This window comes from Protopterus annectens, chromosome 6.part0, assembly GCF_019279795.1.
Source record: "Protopterus annectens isolate FY-2018-M chromosome 6.part0, PAN1.0, whole genome shotgun sequence".
Taxonomy (NCBI): Eukaryota; Metazoa; Chordata; order Ceratodontiformes; family Protopteridae; genus Protopterus; species Protopterus annectens.
Window position 1 is genome coordinate 1,864,537,074 of NC_056737.1, and position 26,722 is coordinate 1,864,563,795.

The following is a 26,722-nucleotide window of genomic DNA, read 5'->3' on the forward strand; positions in this document are numbered from 1 at the left end:
GTGTACAACCATCAGCAGGGCTCATGTACACATTGTAAACAAAGGACAGCACACACAATACAGGTGTAGAACCATCGGCAGGGCTCATGTACACATTGTAAACAAAGGACAGCACACACGATACAGGTATAGAACCATCAGCAGGGCTCATGTGCACATTGTAAACAAAGGATAGCATAGACACCTGAGATCTAGAAGCAAGTGCATCTATGACACAGCATCCAATAGGTCAATTATGAATACATAAGAGCAAGGGGAAGCTTAAGAACAAGTGGACAAAAAAGGCTAATACTGTTGTACAGTGCATCGAGTGCACCGAAGGACATGTGGAAACATCACCAGCACTTTCATTCACATTAAGGAAGTCAAGACAGTCAAAAATGTTCAGAAGGAAAAATGCATTGTTTGAAAAAATGTGCAGATAACAACAGTTTAAAAATTCCCACAGCCCTGGGACAAATTGAAAAAAAAAACACCTAGTCATACTGCCAAGTACTGAAACTGGATATAATGACAGATGTAGCAGAAGCAACCATGTTGTAAAAGATAGGAAGTGAAATATAGAACACATCCAAATTATTATGCAGTACAAGCCACAGGAATATGCCAGAGAAACAGAATATCATATTGAAAAGAAAATAAATAATTGTACTGCACTAACTGTTACAGATTTTTAAATATAATAGATGAAATATATGCATATGAGAGATGTGGGACATGTCAGGAAACCTTTAATAAGATAGAAATTTTACTAGACACAGGTCACGTAGAGGTAGTTCATTAACAACTGTGTGAAAGTACATCAGTGTATAACTGTGAGGAACTACTTTTAAAGCCTGAAGTTTCAAAACTTTGAATTTCTTATGGCCGAGACCATAAGATTGAAGTTTTGAAACTTCAAACTGTTTAAATGAAGATCCCTGTACAGCGCGGAATGTGAAATTTACCATTTTTCTTATCATAGTACGATCTCAGAGTTGGTATATTTAATTGCAAGAGGTGTGGGGGGTGCAGGGAGGTCCTCCCCCCTGCAATAATGTAAAAGAAAAATTGTTTTTATTTATTTATTTTTTTTTTAAGTTTTGAAGTTTCAAAATGTCAATCTTATGATCTTGACCATTCGTGCTTTAAAAGTAAACCCAAATGTGGACATGATTAAGAGTGTGATAGCAAGATGATTCATGAAACTTACCTTCAAGGATAAGTAGTCTTGCTTCATTATTGTGTAAGAATAACTGCAGCATGCACTGTTTCAAAGGATTACATAATTCATGTGGAAAATGGGTGTACCTATGTAAGAATTGCACTACATGTACATTATCTGCTTCTGCCACACATACACAATTAACACACTAATGGCAAAGCACACTTCTGAAGGATTTTTAATACCATGTTGGAAAATGTCTATAGATCTGACTACTGTGCAACAAATGCTAACACCTGGATTACAGAGTGCTACATATATCAGAGACAGTTGCAACATCATTATCTGGTTGTCAGTGAACTGTAGAAACTGCTAAAGTTTACATACAATAGTGGTAGACTGGCCTATAACACTATTTGTTTTCTCTAAACACATTCACCAACCTTTGTTTCATGGCAGTTGGAAGAGCCATACTGCCAAAAGCAAATCCTCAGGAGCTTTTGTCACAAAAAGACAATTAACAATAACTGTTCCCTAGCATTGATTACTTATGGCACTTTGTGCCAACTGCCTCACAATGTAAAATTCAATGCATACATCATTATACTTGGCATTAGACAGGCATCACCAATCCATCCAAAAACATAACAAAATATAAAACAGGTCTTATATATAGCATCAAGATTCTGGTCTTTTACCACTATATTGTGAAGCAAATAATACAAGTCACATGCTACTGGTTTCAAACATATGCAATGTATGTCAAGATCCTCTTCACATGTGCAATAACTGATAACACCAGTGATATAGGGAAATATTGCCAGCCCAGCTATCTGGAATTTTGTAAGTAATTCTATGTCATTTGTGAATATTGATATGATTTATACAGAACTGTATGTCATGTACTGAGCTAAGATGTACTCCCAGTATACCCTGTTGGAACATAGAAGATTAACCTGCAAATTAAGAATAGTTGAGGCTAAATTACTTTTTAGCTGGGCAAAAAACAAAAGATATTATCTCTCAGTTTCAGTTCAGAAGCAGACACAATGTCTAGAGCTGGAAGTTTTTGTATTTTCTTGAAAGAGAAGTAATTACTAGGTTTAAAATATGTGTTTTATTGTTTTCCGACTTCCAAGTTCTGAGCAAACATTTGAGAGATATATATTTTTAACACAGAGTTGTTAAATTCTGTTAGTATCTGTTTAGCCTGTGAACTGAAGTCAGGTGACAAAGAGTGATGTCATCCAAGCTGGCCCAGTAGTAATGTTTGATATTAATTTAAGAACTCTTTCAGAGAGATACTGGGCATTTTGCATTTCATCTTGGACCTAGCAAGAACATCTGGTCATCACCTTGCTAATAGTGATTTCTTTTATATATAACGTAATCACAACAATGAGACTGGAAATAGTCTCTGCTAGGTTAGCAACCAAAGTGTGAATGGACTCGGAACAAGGAATAGAAAAAGACAATTTATTGAAGTACTCTGTACAACGTGGTAAGCGCTTTCATCTGCAAAGCAAACTTCTTCAGACCACAAATATTTGCGTCCAGTATTTTATCGTTTCACTATTTGCCAAATTCACAACTCCGCTGTGAGTGGTGCAGCCCTTTGTAGGAATATTGTGAGAAGGAACTTGGCTCTAGTGGAAGTAAACAAAGCAACAAGAAGCGGAGTTGTGAATTTGGCAAATAGTGAAACGATAAAATACTGGACGCAAATATTTGTGGTCTGAAGAAGTCTGCTTTGCAGATGAAAGCGCTTACCACGTTGTACAGAGTACTTCAATAAATTGTGTTTTTCTATTCCTTGTTCCGAGTCCATTCACGCTTTGGTTGCTAACCTAGCAGAGACTATTTCCAGTCTTATTGTTGTGATTACGTTGTTGTACGGAGCTTTGGATTTATTTCTTTTATATATAGTTAGGAATATAGCAAAGATTGATGTTTTCTGTATTTATTTGAGACTGTCCTGCAATGTTGTTTTAAAATATTTCCTGTGATTTTGAACCCTGAAGTTACTGTGTTGTGTACTGAGTATTGCCTTGTTCTTTTATTATTTATTATTAAATATATTTAAACCTATCTTTGCGGCTGATATTTGTGAGCCATATTTAAACGCCTAGAGTACTTGCATATGTATTTGATGACACTGTACAGACCACTCCCAAATAGTCTTGCAAGTCTTGGTCAGACTACCATTTGGATTAATAGTAACATTACACAGTAGAATCAGATAACCTTTGTAAGGGCCATATAGTAGCTTATAAGTAGGGGTTGGTGGCAATGGAAACTACCTTATAGTCTGGGCAGAAGAGGGCATAGCTAGTAAACCTATGCCATCCTTCCGCAGGTGTGTGTGTGTGTGTGTGTGTGTGTGTGTGTGTGTGTGTGTGTGTGTGTGTTTATATAAATCAAATCTCAAAGTGTGTGTGTATCAGCTACTTGGGCAGGAACATGAAGTACTGGTTGTACAGAGAGGGTGCTGGAGGTCTTGGCTTGGCCCCACAGCTGAGATCTTAACCCTATAGCTGTGCCAGTGGGGAATTTTATTGGGGATCTGGAGAAAGAGGGAGAAACCAGCCTCAGACAGACTGTGGTCTCTGTGTGCTCTTAAGGGAAATTGTACTTTACTGTGTGTGTACATCCCTGACAGTGCTGAGGATTGAGACTCCTTGATTACTGGCCAGTGCAGGGGTGTCACAACACCATACAATAAATCATATGAGAGTTATCAGAAAATACACTTGTTCTTGTGTCAGAATACATATGGCCCCCATTAATCGGAATACAACACTTTGCCTTTTTCTTTCTCTGACTGTCAATGTCTCCAATAAGTGAAATAGTAAACACAAGTTCTCTTGGAGAAGCTAACCTTGCCTGTCAGCATTCTCTTACACACTCATTAGTTACACTTTGCCAGACTCGAATACCTGCTTGAGTGCATGTTCCATAGAATTCTGTATTAAATGCTGATGCCACAGAAGAAATCATATTAGAAGTGATAAAAAGCATACACCTGAAGGGATTACATCAGCAGTGTGTTTGCATAGTTATTTTCCCCCTAAAATGTAGTTTGAGGGATCAAAATCCTTTAGCCATGACTGTGTTTAAACAAGTATTTATTTCTTATTTCATTTCATTTTATTTAACATTTGTTGACTGGGAAAGTCCGACTAGGACAGAGCCTATTTTTATCTGAGGCCTAGGGAGAAATGCTCCAGATGCATGCCTTTGAATGAATTGTATGAATTATCTATATCATCATCTGTTGGGTAATCCAGTCCTTTCTGTGATGTTTTACATGTAGTACTTCTAAACTGCCAGATTAGAACTCCTGCTTTTTTAGGTCGAACACTACAGAGCTGTGTATTAATCACTGATGCCCTAGAAGAGGTCATACCTGAGGTATTAAAAAGCACACACTGAAAGGATGACTACAGCAGTGTGTTTGAATCCATATAGCTTACATAACAGAGGGCTGGAGGGATCAAAACATTGTGGCTATATAAGCATTACCCATAGGTTGAACTATCCCATCACATATATTGATTAAGCCATTCCTACCAATCATTCTGCTATTATACAACCACAGTACTTACAGATTGCTGGATGTGAACACCTATCAAACTCTACAATCTATAGAAGCATGCATGAACAGCTCATGCTTCAGAAGAAGAATTATTGCAAATGCCGACAGCACACATTTGAAGAGATGACTTCATCACTGTGCTGCAAGCCATATGTTTAACCAAAAAAGGAGTGCAAGACTTAAGAGGGCCATCTCCCTGTATAAATGTTACCACTAAGAGGAAATATACATGTCTGCTGAATAAGCCAGTCCTACCCATCACTACATTCACACACTCATACCAGTTATACATTTCCGGAATCAATCATATGCCTATCTAGGACATTTTCAGTAGAGCCTAGAGTGGTGTGTTAACTGCTAATGCCACAGAAAAAGGTTTTATTACAAGTGTCATGCAGCGCAAATTTGAAGGGGTGACTTCATCATTAGGTTACAGTGCATGGGGTTGACCCAAGAGGGAGTACACGATTACACAATTCCCTGTGTAAATGTTGCTGCTATGTGAAAGTGTACACATCAGAAGTGTTCAATAATCCAGTCCTGCTTGTTAGTATTTGCTGACACACTCATGTAAATTACACAATGGTGGACTCAAACACCTGCCTAACTAAGACCAGATGCTACAGAATAGTTTATCAACTGCTGATGCCATAGAACAAGTCTTACAAGTATTAGACAACACATACTTGCAGTTTACATGTCATGTTTGGGGGAATGGGCAAAGTGGTCTGACAGGCAGACAACATATATGTTGTGATCACAACTCCCAACATGCTGTAGCAATAACTCATACATCACATAATTCTTATAACTGTTGTGTTAGAGGAATTACATATATGGTCACTGATGTCAACCAGTGGAATGCCATCCATGCATTCCTGACTGTTCATCCCCAGATCAATGCATGCAAGTCTTGTTTTTGTGGAAATATTGACAAGTGTCTGTGCTGTGTGTACAGTGTGCAAGCTAATTACAAGGCATGCATGCAAAGAATGTACATTGCACTCATTTGCAATTACATTTGCAATTCTACCAATTCACTGGAACAAATTTGAAAAGGTAATATGAGACATTGCTATATTCAGTTACCTAAAGAAGTAGATAGCCTGCATTACAGTGGACCCCTTGTATCTGGAATGCAATAAGCCAAAAAACATATACAAGTAATAGAGTTCAGTGACATTACTTTCAGCCTGTCACTATCACTTACTGAATCACATTGCTGCCAAGCTCATTTGCTTGACTGATGTAGAATATTAGAGCATGCATTGTTTCCAGATTTTTTAACTTAGGATGAGAAATAGCAGTGGCTTTTGATGCCAAGTGTTGTGCAAATTATTAGTACAAACATAGATATTTCTTTTTCTAATCTAATTCTAGTCATGTATGTGGTGTATGAATCTAATGTTTGACATGACTAAAGCTGTGTAATCCTGTTTACAGTACAGTGTTTAACATAGGGAGCAAGCAGAATATAGGATACAAGTAGAATAATTAAGCAATAAGCAGGATAGTGATCGGAAGAGATCTATGTATCCACTAATTTAGAGGTAAAATGCTATGGTAAAGAAAACTGTAACAAGTGCTGTACACAAGGTTGGATTTGAGCAACTACTAGTCTTAACATTCTCTGGACCTCTGCATTATCTAAGCACACAACAGAGGGAATCATATTCTAGCTAGTAGAAATCACACAGTTGATGAGACCATTACAAATGGATGAAGCGGAGCGTGGCCAAGATGCCAAGGAGCTAGCTGCACTTTCTTCATACTCTGCTTGAAATTATTTTTTTCTGACAGGATTTTTCTATTTAACTCAAAAAATATTGAAGATTTTTTCACAATGACTCATCTTGATATTGTGAACAACTTTATCAGAAGAAATCTTAATTTTATTAGTTATTTTCCCAAACTATTACCACCCCCACCAGGATCCATAAACCCAACAACAAAGAAAGCACCTTAGACTGGATCCTAATAAACAGTCATCCCCTTACATATAAAGCAGGTACCCTTCCTGATGATATTAGTGACCACTCACTAACCTATATTATTAGACAAAAGATCAATATTCCCAACCCTGCCATTTACAGAACTACTCGGTACAACAGAAATTTTAACCCAAAAAGCTTCCAAACTGAACTTAAGGCATGTGACTGGTCACCCCTAAAACACCTCCAACTAGAGGAAGCAGTGACTTACTTTAACACCAAAGTTTTACAAATCCTGGACTATCATGCCCCTACTCGCTCTATTAGAAATAGGACTAAAACTGCTCCTTGGCTCACAAAAGAGACAAGGCAAAAAATCCTACTAAGAAATAAAAGCTGGGCCAAATGGAGAACTACTAAAAACCAAATAGATCATCAGAAATATAGGCGGCTGAGAAATGCTACTAAAAAATCAATACTTCTTGATAAAAAAAAATACTTTTAACTCCAACAAACTCACCAACACAAACCACAAAGGTTCTGGACAGATATTAATAGACTCCTACATCCGGGGCACTCCAAAACATCAACCCCATCAGGCACCACCTACAACAATCTCAAGCATATTGCTGATGCCTTTAATACCTTCTTTACTGACATTGTCCAATCTCTAGCTAATTCCCTACCTCCTGTAAACACAAGCTTGCCTTCCACCACAACTAGCTTAATTCCCTCATTCCATTTACAACCAGTTCCAACATCCCTCATCTGCACCCTTCTTCAAAAACTCAAGCCATGCACTCCCTCTGCTGATCTTCTTCCAGCTGAATATCTGCAAATAGCAGCAAAAGTTCTAGCCTATCCCATTTTCATCCTAATAAATAGAGCCATTACTGAAGGAACCATCCTATCTATCTGGAAAATCTCCCATATTATCCCACTACATAAGGGCGGTAACTCAACTGAACTCTCAAACTTTCACCCAATAGCCTTACTCTCTCCTTTAGCAAAAATCATGGAAAAATGCATCCACCATCAAATACTTGATCACCTACTCCAAAACAACTTACTAACTAACTGTCAGCATGGTTTTAGGCTATTCCCTAGCACTACCACTGCCCTCCTATCCTTATCTGACTGCATCAACAAATATCATAATAACAATACTCTATCCTCTGCACTCTTTATTGATCTCTCAAAAGCCTTCGATATGGTTAACCATCAGCTTCTGATAAATATACTTAAATCCCTCTCACTAGATACAAAGGCATTACAATGGTTCAAGTCCTACTTAGAAAAGAGGCAACAGGCTGTGCTTTGAGAAAATAATCTATCCACACATCTCCCTATTACCCTTGGTGTCCCTCTAGGCTCTATTTTGGGCCCTCTTCTATTCTCAGTTTTTATCAATGATCTATACATAATAATTCCTCAAGGTACCTGCATACAATATGCAGATGATGCCACATAAATATGTTCTGTCACTTCTTCATCTGAACTCCAGTCTCTCACCCAAAGAGTGTTTAATATAGTAGAAAACTGGTTCCTACAGTGCTGCCTCCTCCTGAATCCCAAAAAAACAAAAGTACTGCTCTTCACTCCTACACAAAAGTCCTCCCCAATAGACTTCACACTCATATTGAATAATGGCATTGTCATATCTCCCGACCCAACCACTAAACTCTTAGGAGTAATAATTGACCACAACCTGAACTTCGACACACACATCAACACTACAATAAAATCAGTTAACAGAAAACTAAGCTCCCTTTACAAAATTAAATCATTCCTTACTCCAATAGCTAGAAGTACTATTGTCTAAACCCATTTTATCTCTATCCTCCTCTGTGCCTCACACATTTATACCAATCTATACAAAAACAACCTCAACAAACTAGCAACCTGCTATCATAACATTGCCAGATTTGCCACTGGCTCCCCTTTTAGAACCCACCATTGTTATAATCTAAAACAGCTAGGATGGCTGGAACTGCATAATCAGCTTCAATTTCACCAACTTACTATCACCCATAAGACCCTTATCATCCTAGTAATACTCCAATACTCACTAGCCTTATCACACCCTAGAAAATCTTACAAACCTACGTTCAGCAAAAAAATTACTAGTATCCATACATAAATCCAACAATAAGGCAGGGGACTCACTCTTCTCCAACACTGTGGGGAAGCCTGGAACATGCTTCCCACTGAACTCTCATCTCTCTCTTCAACACTACTTTTCAAAAAGCAACTCAAAGAATACCTTAAAACTCACTGGCTATGCCCATGTATTAACCCAGACTAATAATCCCCTTCCTGCTATGTCCACTGTATACTTATCTCACTATTACTGCACTATCTCTACCTCTTTCATGAACCTCAGAGAGAATGATCTGTAAGTTACTTAAGGTCTGTTTTCAACTTAGTCTTTCTTAGGAATCTCTACAGAGTATAAACTTGCATTGCAAGCTTTCTACTGTATCAATCATGTCTCTACCTCATAAATACTTGCTTTCTTTCTTTTAAATATGAAAGTTATATGATTACTAAGTTGCTATGTAAAATTGCATTCTAGTCTTAAAATTGTAGTGTAACTGATGTTGCTATTATCTGTTTAGTGGAGCTTATCTCCCCGGGCCTCTACTGAAAATGGACATATATCCAGTTGGACTAGCCCGGTCAACAAATGTAAAATAAAAGAAATAAAAAAATAAATTTATCAACATATTCCTTGTCAGACGTTCTGTCACTAGTTACAGACTGAAACAGCTATAAGTCACTTGAAGACATCTCTACAAGACAGCACTATGAAAAAGGAAATTCAAACAATAATTACCAGCATTCAAGATCTTTCTATGAAAATGGATAATTTAGAGAAGATTATGGAAAATATGAAGAAAGAAATTAAGAAACAAATTGATGACTTAAAGGAAATTATTACTACTCACTCTGACCAAATAGCAGCTGTAGAAGAATCAGTAAATGAAACAGATGGCAGACAAATGGAAAATGATAAACAGATAGACGTTTTACTAAAACAAAATAATCATGTACTAGAAAAGGTGGAAGACCTGGAGTGTAGATCCAGAAGAAACAACATTAGGATCTATGGAGTTCCAGAGAAAATGGAAGGAAATAATATGATCCTCTTCCTAAATGATTGGCTTCCAAGAATACTAAATCTCCCTGAAGCTTTATCTTTCGGAATCAAGAGAGCCCACAGGTCCCTGTCATATATATCTATATCAAAAAAATTCAACTGCTGTAAGATCCGTCATTGTAAAATTCCTATCTAAACAAGACAAAGACTTAATACTAAAGCTGCATGGTCAGGAAATCCAGTCCAAGTCAATGGGAAAAATATAAGATTTAACAATGATCACACTTCCACTATGATCACAAAGAGAAAAGCACGTGTCCCACTTATTAAAGACTTAAAAAAGCCAACATTAAATCCCAAATTAGGTTTCCGGTCAGAATCAAAATTACCCTTTTGGATGGTCAAAAAATATTCAATTCTCTTGAAGACGCATCAGCGTTTGTGAGGAAAAGCAACCTACTAGAGAAAGTAGAAGAAATAGACCTTTTTTTGCCCAGTCTGGAAAGACAAGCTACTAATGACAAAATAACCACAGTTGACAAATCTAGTAAAAAGCTTAAGGGGAAAACCATCACTCTCAAAACATACCAACAAACAATACTTCTGGAAACACAGAAAACAAATAAAACCACAAGGAAAAAACATTCTACTTATTTACTATGTATATATATATATATATATATATATATGTATAAATATATATATATATATATATATATATATATATATATATAAATATCTATATATATATATATATATATATATATATATATATATATACACACACATATATATACTCAAGCTTACTTTCTTCTACGTTACTTTTCTCTGTTTCTCACTCCTGCTCTCCTCTTTTTTCCTTCCTTTATTTCTCATTCTTTTCCTTTGATTTTGCACAATAACATATACAGTTTCTGAGTACTTCAATATAAACAAACGTGTTTAAATATTTATTTAAAAATAAGCTGCAGTATTATAAACACTTTATAGCAAACATTTATTATACAGGCTACGCATTTCATCAATTGTAACATATCATTGCTAGCAGTGCCTATGGATATCTTTCTTTCCTATTCATTCACACTTTTCTATTAATCTCACAGATGCAGTTAGTAACTGATAATAGCCCTCAAATAACAGCTTCACATAATACACAAATGATACACACTATCTCCTTTTAAACTTATCACTATTAGCACACCATACCCATTTTGTAAAGTTACATTAAGATTTCTATACAATGTATGCATCTGTTGTGATCATACAAATATTCTACACAGACTTTTGACTCTATAAATCAACATGAGTTAGATGGCAGAAATATCTTTATCTAATATGTAAATAGTGCTAATTTTACATTAACAAATTTCTTTTAAAATTGAGGGGAATTGAAGGGGAAGGAGGGCTTTAAAATGTACAGATTTACTGTTTAAACAGAAAAATTTTAAACATTTTAATGTGTTATTTACTTAACTCTCTCTACCTGCTTTTTTTGCTATGAATGAGAGCCATACGTTTTTAGCATAATCTACTTGTTTAAAATACCTTTGTGCTGCATTCTGCCGCCGAAATTTCAAAAAGCTTCAAAAGAACTCTTTCTCAAACCTAGAACTCTTCCTGCTTGCTTGTAAGTTGATTACATCACTGTAATGGTGTGAATAGACGTGCAGTGTGACCTTTGACCTCTCAGCAAGTTTAGATGATGTTATCTGAAGAGAACAAAGAAGTTAATGCCACAGAATCATCGCAAATAAAATTACTATAAATAAATTAAAGGAGTTACTTTATGTAAGTGCTAAATACAGCATATTGTTATAGAAAATGTTTTTTTTCTTTTTATGGTAAACTATATTTTGACTTTGTTAAAATGCATATTTTGCATTTTGATCATTTGTTATAATGCAGCCACATAAACAAGCATTTAACTGAAGCTTACAGATAGGTTTGCAGAAAGGCATTTATGTGTTCAGTTAATGAAAATAATTAACATACAGAGAGAGTTTTTTATTTGTCTGTTTTTCACCTTTTCTTTTTATGACAATTATTGTGCTTTCTTCAGTTTAACTGACTTACTTGTATCCCCAGCTTGATGAAAGTAAGATATGTATGCTTCTAAAAGACCAATGTTCTTATTTAATTACAGTCTGTAAAAAAGTACCAGTTCTCATTAATTTACTAAGATAATTACTTACTAGTCTTTGGATACCTGTTTTGTTTTCTAGCCTTAATAACCAGCCTTTTTGAACATATCTTATTCTAAGACATGTATGCGCAGGTTAGAAATGATGAATTTTTGTATACATTTGTAATTCATATGAACTGTTTTACCTACGTATACATAGGTATGGCCCTATATGACTGACACACAGTCACCCTTATATTACGTACCTAGGTATGTGCACTCATTCCAGTTTGTTGTGATCACCCTTACACATGTACTGTGATATTGCTATTGATGACAACAATTTTGCAACCTGTTACATTATGTTTACATAACAGTATATATAAGTATGTAATATTCAAGCCTTCTTTTGTTGTGTTTCTATAGCATTTGCTGCTTAACTGTTGCATATTACTGTGTTGTTTGTGTCATTTGTACACATACATGTTTATAGTTGTCCCCAATGCACTATGTACAGGTGTCAGGCATTAGTAATTTTCTTTCCTTGTTCTTGCTAGGACTTGCAATACCTGTTCTCATTAATTCACAGAGACAGTTACTTACTAGTTTTTGGATAGCTATTGTGTTCTCTAGTTTAATACATGCACATTTATATATTACTCAAAGAAGACAAGATGTTTACATTACCAAAGGGTTATAGTCCCTATTTAGTTATATTTTTCAGACAAAGTAGACTCTCATTTCATATGGTTACATGATTTGTTTCACACTCTCACATGAGATACTTCCTTTGTGAAGTATGTGTTTCCTACTTCTGTTGGCATGAGATTCTGCCAGATACTTTAGCCCCTTTTCACATCCCAAAGCATTAGTAAACAAATTGCTAAATCCACAGACTGCTAATAGATATAATTTTAAAGATTTATTTTCCTTAACATCATTTGCTTTTCTAATGATAGAAAATAGTAACACCATATAGATGCAGACTATTGAGCCAAGAACAGATTTAAGTGATCTGCCTAACTTTATTGTTTTTCTGGAATCTTAATAGCGTTTATTTAAAATTGTTGATAGTTCTGTGTTTTGTATTAAATATATCTGAAAATTGTTTTAGACTCATAGCTAACCATAAGCTACCTAAATGCATTAATATTTTTCTACTTCTGTAATAATAAACATAGGTCTTTTGTTTTAAGATAATTCTAAGATTTGGTTGTACAAAGATAATTACCTTTAATATACATAATTACCACACATAATCTGTTAACCTTAATCTGACACCTTTTGATATTTTATTATTCAGGTCAGTAAAAAATTTGAGGAGTAGCCCTTTATTTTTTCTTTTCTATTTTTCTATGTTCTTATTAAATTCTGTACAGTTATCGCAATGGCAGCAGCACAGAATGGACGAAGATTAGTGTTCTTAGGATGGATGAATGTGGTTTAGATGAATCTGTCATCAAACCAGGAATTAAATACTCCATGTTTAGACTTGTAAATAGTTTTAAATGTTTTACAGTTACACTCAGTGTACATGTTATGTTCATAACAGAATCTTTAGTGTCTAAGGAAATCTATAGGAATGTTTTCTTATAAATGTATATCCTTAAATGTAAATGGACTCAACAACCCTATAAAGAGAGGAAGCTTAACCAAATATCTGAAAACTATGAAAGTAGATATTGCATTCTTACAAGAAACTCATATAACAGAAGAAGATTTGGACAGGATGTTTTTTAATGGCTACTCTATACTTACAGAATATCACTTTTGGACCAAAAGAAGAGGTACCATGATATTATGGAGGAAAACATTATCAGTACCTAAAAGAATTGACACATATTCAGACAAAAAATGGCATGTTCTGCTTAATTATCCTATAAATAAATAAAAAACTAATCACATTAGCCAACACTTATTGGATACCCGATACTGGTGCTGCAACAGCGAATAAATATCTTGTTTTACTTTCAATCAAATCTAAAGGAGATATAATATATGCAGAAGATTTTAACTGTATTCTTTCTAGAAGTGACACTACTAGATGTGATAATTTTAAGATATCTGCACCTGCTAAAAGATTAAATAACTTCATCAATAATTCAAATATAAGAGATATTTATAAAAAAATAGAACCTAAATCCCTAAAATGCACACATTACTCATATAGATTTGGATCACAAACTACTATTGATAAGATATTGGTTACAGACAATTTATTCTCTAAAATTCAGGAAGTTTTCATTAGCTCCTGTCCAATGTTTGACCACAATGCTATTTTCTGTAAAATCAACATGAAATCTACTCATTTAGTATATTGGCAAAGAATACCAGCATAGATTGTTAAACTAATCGGATTTAAGGAATGATTACTGAAATAAATAAAAATATTTCTGGACATAAAAGACAATTATAGTACTTCTAAAGTTATTGTCTGGGATACCCTGAAATCTTACATTTTTGGTAAAAATCAAAACCTGGTACCTGAACAAAAAAAAGGAATGGGATAGTACGCCATTGAAAATACAATCAAAAATTGATGAACGCAAAAGAAACCTGAACAATAAAGACATAAACACAAATACAGAACTGAAACAATTAAACCTAGACTACATGGAAATTCTTAATCACAAAGTGGCAATAAGTTTAGAAAGAATCAAAATACAGTCTTATTCTGTTAATCCCAAAAAACATGCATAGATTAGCTGTGAAATAAAAAAACTTAACTAATGTCAAACATATAAGGGGAATTGTTAATGAAACTAAAAATAAAACTAAAATTGTAACAGATTTAGAAGAAATTCTTGACAACAACGTCCTAAAAGATAATTTGTTAAATGAGAACATAGGTAATAAATTATCAATAGAACAGAATAGCAAACTTCTCAAACCAATAACATTAAGTGAACTGAAAGAGAGGATTCAAAGTCTTAAGAATAACAAAGCTCCAGGATTAGATAGATAATAGGAGAAATTAATAAAGTACTCCCAGACGATACATTAAAGATAATTTTAGAAGCTTTTGAGGAATTTAGAAAAAAGACAAGCTTATTCCCCTCCTGGAAATATGCCATGATTTCCCCTAGCCTAAAACATGACAAAGACCCCAAACTAGCAATGTCTTATTGTCCTATTTCACTATTAAATGTGGACTATAAAATGTTGACATCAATATTAGCTAACAGATTAAATCAATTGATGCCCAATCTAATAGTTGATGATCAAACAAGCTTCATCCTAAATAGAAGAGTACAGGACAATGTTATCAGGCTCCTATCCTTAGTAGATCATGCTAAAAGAAAAAAAAAAAAACTATCAATTATTAGCCTAGACTTAAACAAGGCATTTGACTCTATAAATTGGTCCTATGTATTTAAAGTATTACAAGTATATAACTTCTCCCCTGACTTTATTGATATAATTAACAGATTATATGTAAACTCAATACCATACATCAAAATTGGTGCTTTCTTTTCAGGTCTGCTCAACATCCTAAAAGGTACTAGACAAGGCTGCCCACTCTCCCTCTTATTATTTGCCTTATCAGTAGAACATCTAGATAACTACATAAGAGCAAATTCTAATATAAGGTGATTTTCTGTTAGTCCAAATTACAATTCCAAAATACAACTTTTTGCAGATGATATAATGCTAACAACTGGAAATATAGATTCTTCTATAGATCATTTAACAAAATCCCTGCAAGTTTTTGAAGAGGTTTCAGGCCTAAGCTTTAATCACACCAAAACAGAAACATTATTAATAAATAAAAAAGTAGACACTTTATTAAGAAAGCATAACAATTTTAACTGGGCAAATGACACCCTTAAATATTTAGGAATATACATAAAATCAAGCTGGAATAATACTTTAAAAACAAACTATAAATGCCTATTATCTACAGTTAAGGAATGTTTAAATAGATGGAATAAAATATATTTCATGATCGAAGAAAGACTGTCATTAATAAAAATGATCATATTAACCAACACTTTATTCTATTTCCAAACTTTAATTGCCTCCCCAACCAAAAAATTAATGAAGCAACTAAATTCTATGTTAATAAATTTTCTTTGGTTTCCCCAAAAACCAAGAATTAGTCATGCATGGCATAACAGAAGCTGGAAAGATAGAGGAATAGCATTTCCAAATTTAGAAGCTTATGCGGAATCAACAATACTTAATGTGATAAGTCAATGGTTAAACCTCCAAATATATTTCTAACTGGAAAAATTTCCATGCAAGTATTTTATTATCTGACATAGATACAACTATTGACAATAATATGTTCTCAGAAAATAAAAAAAATATTCCTTGTGGTCAAAGACCGTTTCTATAATACCAATAAGAATAAAAAACCCTCTCTTTTCATTAACTATATATTAGATAATTTAAAAAGATATTGAATAAAAATCATATGATAAAAAACGTAATATTTTTAATGTTTCCCATAGCATACATGAAGACATGTCTTGACTCTTTCAATATATCTAAAATAAAAGTAATGGAAGAAAATGGCTTAGTTTTCTGGCACCAGTTTCTATGTAATAATAATGTACACAAACCACGTTCTCTTATGGTCAGATATAACATAAAGCATAACAACTGGTTGAACATACAAATATTTAGAGAATACATAGTTAATGAATTTAAAATATTTCATATCACCAACACAACCCCTATACCTAAGATACTTTCTCTTTTTTGTGAAATAAACACCTTGCACGTTAATAATATTATCTCATTGTCAAGAATATATAAATCTTTAAGAACAGATATGCAAATCATAGAGGACTCCTTATAGAATTTTACAGAAAGAATAAACAAATCCATTTTTTTCAGATAGTGATAAAGAATTAGTACTTAAATCAATTAACAGCACAACAACATCCCCTTTTTGGAAAATCTTCACTTGGAAATACATCCATAGGAGCTTTATTCCCCCACATAAGATGGATTTGATATCAAAAAATAATCTTAATAAATGTTGGAGATGTGAGGAAACACTTTGTGTAGATTGGGTACACATGTTCCTTACATGTAAAATAGTAACTGCATTTTGGATAGAGTTCAGAAATTTCATAAAAGCCTTGTGGTCAGACAAGTGTGAAGTGTCTGACTCATTATTACCATTCAATGCACCGATACCAACACATATCCCCAAAATACAGCTGCACCTTCTTTGGTCCTTACTTCCAATTGCAAGAAAAATCATAACCTTAAATTGAAAGTGTAAAAAAATCTTATCATTTGCAGATTTTTTACTATTAGCTAAACATGTATGCAATAGGGAGTTACAAATTATTTCAGAAAGAACTACTAAGATGACACATAAGAAATTAAATTGGTTAAAGCTTGAAAAATTACTAGATAAAATGTAATCATAACAATGACATTATATCTGTTATGGACATTGTAAATAGTTATTGTTTCATGTTCTGATGTTCTTAAGACATATATTATGTATATTTATATATCATATTTCTTGTATTATTTTATTTCATGAAAATCAATAAAAAATTATTAACAAATGAATGAAGCAAGGGACTATGTGTGGATCAGACCTCATAACAGTACTGATAACTGTACCATCCTATATGGTGTACATTAAACCTTGGTGCCTGATATACACATTATAACGGTCTACACATAATGATATGAGTATTGCTTTCTGTTGCACAGTGGGACTAAGCATGGTACCACATAGCACCAAATGAATGCAGCCAAAGGCAAAATCTGATCAGATTTAACCATAGGACAAGAAACAGTGAATAGTCTTTCTGCAGAATGGGTAGTACTGCTGCTCAGTGCCAAGCATTGCACCAATACTGAGCATGAATATAGAGAATTTGGTTATAGTCCATGCCTGGCCATGTGTGTGGTATGTGAATTTATTTTCTGACCAGTTTAATTCTGTTCAATGGGGATGATAAGACAGCAATGAAAATGTGGAACACGCAGAGTTTAAGACACTGGAAGAATTATTAAGGAACGTGCAGGATAGTGGCGGGAGAGCACTACAGCTTCCCACTTCTTCACAACCTAACATTTTATTTCCTGCACAAAATTTGACAATATTGGATAGTCACATCATAAAGGGTGTGTGGCAACAGCTCAATAAAGTTGTCTGACCAAATTGCTCAAATCAAGGGTGCCAGACACACTTATATGCAAAGTGGCGAGCTAGGTACAGGGCATTTTGTTTTCTGGGACATGTGCCCTTTTCATTTTTTAGAAGAGAGGAATGATCAGCAAGGTATTTAGGAATAAGAGGGTTAGGTATGTAGGTTAGGATAGGGAGCAGATGCAGACATGCAACACATACAATACCGAAAGGGATGGTGATGGAAACAAGAGGTTGGGGGATGCCATGATTAGGGATAGGTATGGGACTTCAGAGATGCATCCTGGTTCAGCACATATACAGTGAGAATCCACTCCTACCCCTCTGGACTGCCACAAATGCCTCCTGTCCCAAACACCTGAGGTAGTGCCAGATGGGGCAACAATATGATTATTTGCTCATGGATTCTTTCCATCCAGTCACTGCATGCACCAAAGCCCATTTACATGATCTCCTCCACCAGCACTGTTAGCTCCTATCAGGTGATATTGTCACAACCTCTACTGGTACTGCGACTTGGGGGTATCAGTGCACTGGCCCCTGTGGTAGACCTATCTGATATAGGTGCTACAAGTAGTGTAGGGGCTGTGGAGGCAATGCTGCCATGTTGAGGCAAAGAAATGCTGGGTATCTGTTTTGCATGTAATGGTACCACAGCTGGCACTTGTGAGGGATGGCAGTCTGAGCCCCAGTGGACAGTATAGCTCCACTTGCTAGAGGTCATGTTACAGAAGAACTGATAGTCATAGTTGTCATAAAAAAGCGATAAATTATTGTGGGAGCAATGACAGAGAAAAATATCATAGATGTCATTAATTGTAATACATCCCATTCAATGCATATTCCCACATATTTAGATTTTTCAGATATGCATATGAATGCTAAACCATACATTTCTTCTGAAGCAAATCTTACTATCCTCAATATTATACACATTGCGCAAAATGTGTTACTAGAGGAAAACTGGTTTATGCATTACATGTCATAAACTGTATAGTAAACTGAGTAAAATGTTATTCTAAGTTATAGATGGCTGAATAACAAATATTAAATAATGCATAGTAATTTCTCCTGCTTGGATTTGAGCCCATGGACATCTAAGTTTACTGAACCATTATGTAATGCTACGTTGCAAGAGTTATTCATACAGGTATGTACAATATGCATATGTAGAGTATACATAGTCATGTATTACTGAGTCAAACACTTATGGACTGATGTCCAGTGAATTGATAACCTCTTTTTATAATTAGTACTATTATGAAATGGCAAGGAGTCTTATCTGAATCCATACCTACCATGCACCTCTTTAGTCTCTCTTGATGCACCTTTATCTTTCCTTCAGTCTCTGCAGAAGCTACACATAACAGAAATAATATAATGAATATGTGTTTGTGTTGCCAGTTTATGGTATTGTATTGCCTGGTAGATCTGAAAATATTCATCCCATCAGTAAAAAAAAGTCCTGCTTTTGCCTTTTTAAGTCACTATAATGGTGGTGGCTTTATTTATCTGTGCATGGGATGTTGGGTTTCCTGGTAACAGACTTGTTTAAGCTGTTCTTAGCCTCAGCCTTATAGGTTCATAGGTAGGTACTAGGCTAATGGCCCTAGGGCCTATATAAGTCTAGCCAAATGGTACCCTGGCTTTTGCTACCCAAGAAAATTATTTTCCTGTGCCCCTGTCAAGCAGAGCCACAGAAGTGATCCCTGGGGTGAATTTCCTATCTCCCATCCAATCATCAAGATTTTTCTTGAAGCGTGCTAATGAGGAGCTTTGTTTGATATAGATAGGTAGTTTGTTCCAGAGCATGGGATGTCTCTGGGATGGGAATCTATACCTCCAGCATGTTCTGTTTATTGTGGTGACATGTTTAGGTCCCTAGAGCATGTAGCTCAGAGAGATTGGGATTTCTTTAAGTGGAGCATGTCCAACAGCTCAGGGTTTGACATAGCTTTGTATGTTTGGCAGAGATCGCCTCTGAGTAGGCGATATGTGACAGAGTAAAGCTGGAGTTTTTTGAGACCCAGTATATTCACCCTGCACAAGCATTCAACTGTAAAGTTTAACAAGGAGTCCAACAAAAACCTTGCCTTCCTTTTCACACCATCTTTGCACTCTAAATGGAGCACCACCATCACCATCACCTGCCACATCTTCTCAAAGATCTCTGAAAACAAATGTCAGGGAATTGGTGTCTTAAGCAAAGTGCATTTGTGCAAAGAACAGCAAAGTTTTAACACATGCATAATTATTTTCTGAGGTTTTGCCATAGGATGTGCATTGCCAGTTCTCTGCAGTCATTCCTGAATGCTGACATTGCTGCATGCCAACTGTTATGCAAATAACAAGCTACAATACAACCACTGATCATATGTATGATGAGCTGTTGTTTCCAATTATAGCATTATGGTTTCATTGGATAACAAATACTGAGGGAACGAATGAGTTTACAGGAGGTGATGTTCTCCCCAGCACATAAGAGTACAATGTGCACTTGGAATCATTGTAAATATCTGCTACTAAATTGATGTTCCGGCATGTTTTGAAGGTTGTGTTGTTGTGCTCTTCATATTTCCCTAATTTACTATCATGATAATTGCATTACTTTACAGTATTTCACAAGTTATGATTAATTCACAGCATGTGTACAGAAGTGTGTTATTTCCATAATCAGTGATATGAGCAATGTAGTTGAGAAAGGTTGCATTGTCATGTTCATCGGCTATAATACACACTCATATATTGCAATACCGCAGTGGTGCAGCAGTTAACGTTGTCACCTCACAGCAAGAGGTTCTCCTGTTCAATTCTCAGCTGGAGCACCTTCTGTGTGGAGTCTGCATGTCCTCCCCATGGTCGAGTGATGTTAAAGACATGCAAGTAGGTATGGGCATGTCTTTTTTGAAGGTTAGGCGTTGGGCTGGCAACTCGGCACCATAAAAATCCACTGCCAATCATTAGCGGACGGGAGTTCCGCTGTGGTGACCCCTAACTGGGAAAAGCCAAAAGACATATTATATATTGCAGCATTAGCATTATAAATTGCATGAGTATTTCAGCTTAAAGTAAAGTAGGATCACATGTGTATGCCACATGCAGGTAAACTATTCCTAATGTGGATTCAATCCCTGCACTTCTTGTGCTGTTACTCAGAACTTACTTTGTTAATAAATTGTGCCACTGATCAGGTTGCATAACAGGTGCATTACCCGCTTTCATTAATGTCCAAACTTTGGGTAAGGCATGCAGGTGTCATATGTGCAATTGATGGCTAAGTCATTACACATGCAAAATTATATTTTGAGGTTTTGCCATAAGTAATGAAGTGTCATTCAGTGAAGGACATCACTCACTGACACACAAAGGATGAAACAAACAAATGTATTCATAAATTGGCGTAATGATTTCTCAACTTGGTAGGTTTATACAACTAAAACATTTACAGAAAAGATCCTTACTTTCACATAGATAGCTCTTTCACAAGATTCTTATTTATTTATTTATTTATTTATTGCATTTGTTTACTGGGAAAGTCCAGAGGGTCTAATAGAGCCAATTTTCAGTGGAGGCCCATTGAAAAAAGCTACGACAACAACATAGATTACACATTAATTGGTACAGAAGTAGAAACAGTGTTACACATAGTGATCACAGTGCTATATACAAAATATATGCATAAAAGCAGGAAATTAGTTGGTTTGATTACAGTAATATATACAGAATATATACATAAAAGCAGGAATTTAGTTGGTTGCCAGATAAATTCAATCAGAGAGGTATAAACAGAGATATATTAATCAGCATTATTGTACCAGTATCAACAAGTGATGAAAAAATAATAATTATGAAGAAAATATCATCAGTCAGCAGTAGCAAAAAGCATAGGAGTTTAGCTATCATATAAGGAGAAGGAGGAGGTTAGATTATAGAGCAGGTACAGAGCCAGGAAGAGTTGAGATGATTTTTTAGTATTTGTTTGAAGGAGGTGGTGCTGCCTGTGCTTCTTATTGAAGGTGGAAGTGAGTTCCATAGTCTGGCGATGGTGAAGGAGTAGAGGAGATGACCAGCAGGTAAGGTAGGCTTTTCTACTTTTAGAAGTAGAATATTTTTCAGATCTTAGTTGCCTGCTTGGTTGGCAAGTAGTGTCAAGAGAGCAGGACAGTCTCAGGGTCTGTAGATTATTTTGTGCACTGTAGTTAGTTGGGTGAATGAGAGATGGTGGGGGGAGTTCCAGCCAGACTAATTGTTTCAGTGAGTTAAAGTGGTGGGATGGGAATATGGCCTTGGTGGCAAATTTGGCTATTCATATCAAGTTCTGATTTTGTAGAATTTTGGATATAAGTGAGGAGAGGTGCACCACAAAGGAGAGAGGGTAATAAAAAGGTGGTTGCAAGGGTTTGTCTTGCAGAGAGGCTAAGAACGTGTGTATGCCTGTGGAGCAAGGTTTTGGTGTGCATTTTTGATGTTATTGTTTATTTGTAGGTCAAAGTTAAGGTTTTCATCTATAATAATGCCTAGTAGTTTAGTGTGTGGGACAGCTCCTATAGTGGTATTGTCTTGGGCTTGTATAGTGAAGAGTTTTTTTATATCTAAGGGAGTGGTTTTTTTAGGGGTAAAAAGTACTAGTTTAGTTTTTTTTTTTTTTTTGGATTTAGAGCAAGATGATTGTTAAGCATCCAAGATTCAGTAGAGGTGAGGGCATTCTGGGTTTTTTGCTGGAGTTCAGAGCTGGAATTTGCAGTGCATATTATTGTAGAGTTGTCAGCATACTGGATTACTGAGCATTGTGGGAGAGTGGAATGAAACTTAAAGATGCTAAATAAGAGAAAAAAGTAAGGAGCCTTGGGGTAACCCTCTGGAAGTAGTCTGAGGAAGGAAGAGTAAAATTGTAGCCATTTGGTGGATTGCTTCCTATTGGAGAGATAACTATTGAACCATTGTAAGGTAGGTGGGGAAATGTGGAGGGTGGATAGTTTAGAGAGGAGGTTAGTGTTGGAAATGGTATCAAAAGCTTTGGAGAGATTGATGAAAAGAGAAGTGATTATTTTGTCAGAATCCCTGCCCAGTTAACTGTATCAAGGAAGGACAGGAGGGCAGTAGTGGTACTGCATCCTGGTCTGAAACCATGCTGAGTAGGTGATTGGGTTTGGTTTTCAAGCAGGTGGTTGAGAAGTTTGACATGGGTGCATTTTTTCAGCATTTTAGAAAGGGGTGAGGGAATTGTTATGGGCCAAAAGTTTGTGATGTCTGTGTTGGTGCTGCTTTTGTGTAAGGGGAGAATTAATGTTTTTTTTCCAGATGTCTGGGACAAGGGATGCTTTAATTGATCTGTTAATAAGTATGCTGATGGTATAAGCTAGAGTTTTCATCTAGCTTCAGAAAGTGTGGGGTAGATTGCCAGAGTACAGGATTTTAGCTTAAGTAAACATTTTTTTTATTGTAGTAGTGGGTATAGGGGAGAATTGTAGGTTGGAGTCAAGGGTATGGTTATTTTCTGGGATGATTTGGTCATCAGCTGTCTTGGTGGAGGTGATATTAACTGTAGGAATGGTGGTGGTTAGGTTAGCTATGGTGTCAATGAAGTTGGAATTGAAGAGGGTGGCACGTTTGGTGGGGGTTTTGTCTGGGTCAGGGGATGGGGTGCTTTAAGAGCCTAGGTGTAAAAGTTGGTTAATGGCGAGCCAGCATTTTTTGGGGATTATCCTAATGTTGACTTTGTAGGTGGAGGTAGTGGGATTTTTTAATCTCTGGTTGTTGGAGATTTTGCCTGTTAGGGAGTTGCTTGTATTGTAGTAGAGTTGAGGGGTCCTTGTTTTTCTGGCATGATTTTTAGACTTTATCCCTTGTGAACGTGACTTATTTGGTGGATTTTGAGAGCCAGCTTGCATAATTATGTTTAATTTGTTTTTGGCGGGTGGATGCTTGCCTATTTAGGATGTCTAAGAATGTTGAGTTAAAGAATTCAACAGCCTCATTATGTGGTAGGGATTTGAGGAGTTTTCAATTTACTTTAGCTAAGGTTTCATCAAATATGGATGGTTGTAACTTAGTCAAATTTCTGGTTGATTTGTATTGGTGTTGGCCTGGGGTTGCATAGACTATATGCTGGGTCATGTTCACTAATGGTATTAGGTAGTATGCCTGCAGTGTTGATATTGTTAGGGTGGGACACTAATAGCCAGTCTATTATGGAGGCACAATTGTTATTTCTGTGGGGTCTGGTGATGTCTTGAATTAGTTGGGAGAAGTTGTAAAGGTGTATGTTTTTTGAGCAGTTGTTTTGGGCAATCTCTAGCCAATCAATGTTTACATCACCTAGGATGATGGTTTCATTATCTATGTATTGGGATGTCCAGGCAAGTATGTTCTCTAATATTGGTATGTTGTTTCCTGGAGGAATATACAGAGCAATTATGCAAATGTTTTTATGATTGTTAAGTGTTAATAAAGAGTTTAGTACTTCAGCTGGGGAGAAGGTAGGTGTTGGTTTTGAGTAGAGAATTAAAGTATATTTGCTAGGGAAGAGTATTGCTACTCCCTCTCCTCTCTTGTAGGGCTGATTGGCTCTTAGGCATGAGTAGTTTTTGGGGAGGAATTTGGTGTCTTTTACATATGATTTCAACCAGGTTTCGATAGTTGTTACAATATCAGGGTTGTTTTGTGAAATTCATGCCTAGAGTTCAGGTATCTTGTTTCTAAGGCTTTGGATATTAATGGTTGATAGTATGAGAGATTTGCTAGGTTTGCTTGTGCTGGGGGGGGTTGGGCCTGGGTTGGGTTGTACATCACCGCACTGGGATACAATGCTTTGGCAAATTATGTGGGTTATACTTATCATTTTTTTTTCCCTATAAATGGTATAGTTACTGCTGGTGGTGTGATAATGGGCATGTCTTTGGAGAGGCAGAATTCTTACTTTGGATATTACAGAGGTATTAGCTCTGAATAAGCTAGGGTGGATGCCCAAGTAACTTCATACATTTGGGTTATGTGTGGTGGTTATACAGGTGGGTGTAGGAGATATGTTGGTTGCCTGGAAAGTTATGATTATTGTTAGGAGAGAGAGTGTAAGTGAGAGAAGTGAGATCATAGTAATAGTAGTGATGGAAATGATGGTGGTTGAGTGCAGTGTGATAACAAAAGGAATATGAGCAGGATAGTGATAGTTTAGTGGATGAAGTACTATATGGTCCAATTTAGAATGGCTGGTGAGATAGAGTAGTTAGGAGGTATGGTATGACTGGGGGAATAACTATGGGGGTTATGGGGTAGGTGGAAGAGAGGTGTGGGATGGGTCAGGTTAGGTATAAGGTTAATACTATGGGGGAGGGTGGGGATGGGATCAGGGTGGGCAGTGGAGAAAGCATAGCAAAAGAAGTGGGCCCATCCCTGCAGGGAGAAGAGCTGAGAAACTATCAGTTTAATGTGACTAATAAACTTAAAATATCAGTATCTAACAAAAGATTAATCTAAGTAGCTATGGAATACTTTAAATTATTACTGTAAGCACACAGACAAGGTTGTTGAGCAGTTGTAGAGAGTTATGATTAGTATCGAAATTATACTGAAAGTAAAAGCAGAAATTTACTAATTTAAACCGTATGTGCTTGGGACTAGAAGAGTATGTGTGTGTGAGTGTGTGTGCGTGTGTGCGTGTGTCTGTGTGCGTGTGTGTGTGCGTGTGTGTGTGTGTGTGTGTGTGTGTGTGTGTGTGTGTGTGTGTGTGTGTGTGTGTGTGTGTGTGTCTGTGTGTCTGTGTGTATAAAGCTGATTCTACATATTATGGCACCATTTAGTGGTATTTGGCTAGAATAACAGGGAGTGGAAAACCCTTCATTGTTATTCTGCATACACCTTTTAAGCCTTAGAACTTTACAAAAAATAAGTTGCAATTCACCTATTGCAACAGAAAAACTGTAGGGTGTCAGGTTCTTGCTTCCCAGAGGTTTTATTTAGTTAAGATAACCAGCTTCAATGGGCAGAGTAGATTCTGTTTTAGGCAGTTAATACCAGGTGTGTGTGTGGGGGGAAGTCACTCAGGTAAGAAACCCATGCAAATTGAAAAACAAAGTTAAATAAGGCAGAATTAGTGCAAAGGTTACAGGAATGTGAAGTGGACAGCATGAAAGAGATACAGATAAAGAGGAAAATCAGTTATATTGCATACATTATTTATCAGCTCTGTAAAACCACAGACTAACAGCATTAACATGCAGCTTCTAAGTCAAATGATAACAGCATTTGAACATTGAACCTTTGGCATGGCAATGAAACATTAACATGATTAACATGCTTTGCCACCTGAACACTTACATACTAATTAGAGAAAGATGAACACATGTCCTCAACATTGTAAGTTAGTGTGCACTATACCCATGCTTTCCCACTGTTGACATGTGTCCTGTCACATTACAATTGTTTAATTATGATCATTGTAGAAGTCAGAATGGTAATGCATGTGAGGTTACAAACAACTGACTTCAAGGCAAGAGTTTCTGAATTGAGTTTTTGTGCATTATATCATTGTATCACTTATGTATGATGACTGTATTACATTTTCCCATGAGTATGAACATTTATTTGTAATTTTTACATATGCTATAAGTTACACAACTTTGTCATCACAAGCATCTAATCTCCTTACAAAATCTTAACCACAGTGTGTATCAAGGTTGTCTCTTAACTCAGGAAATATAACTTCAA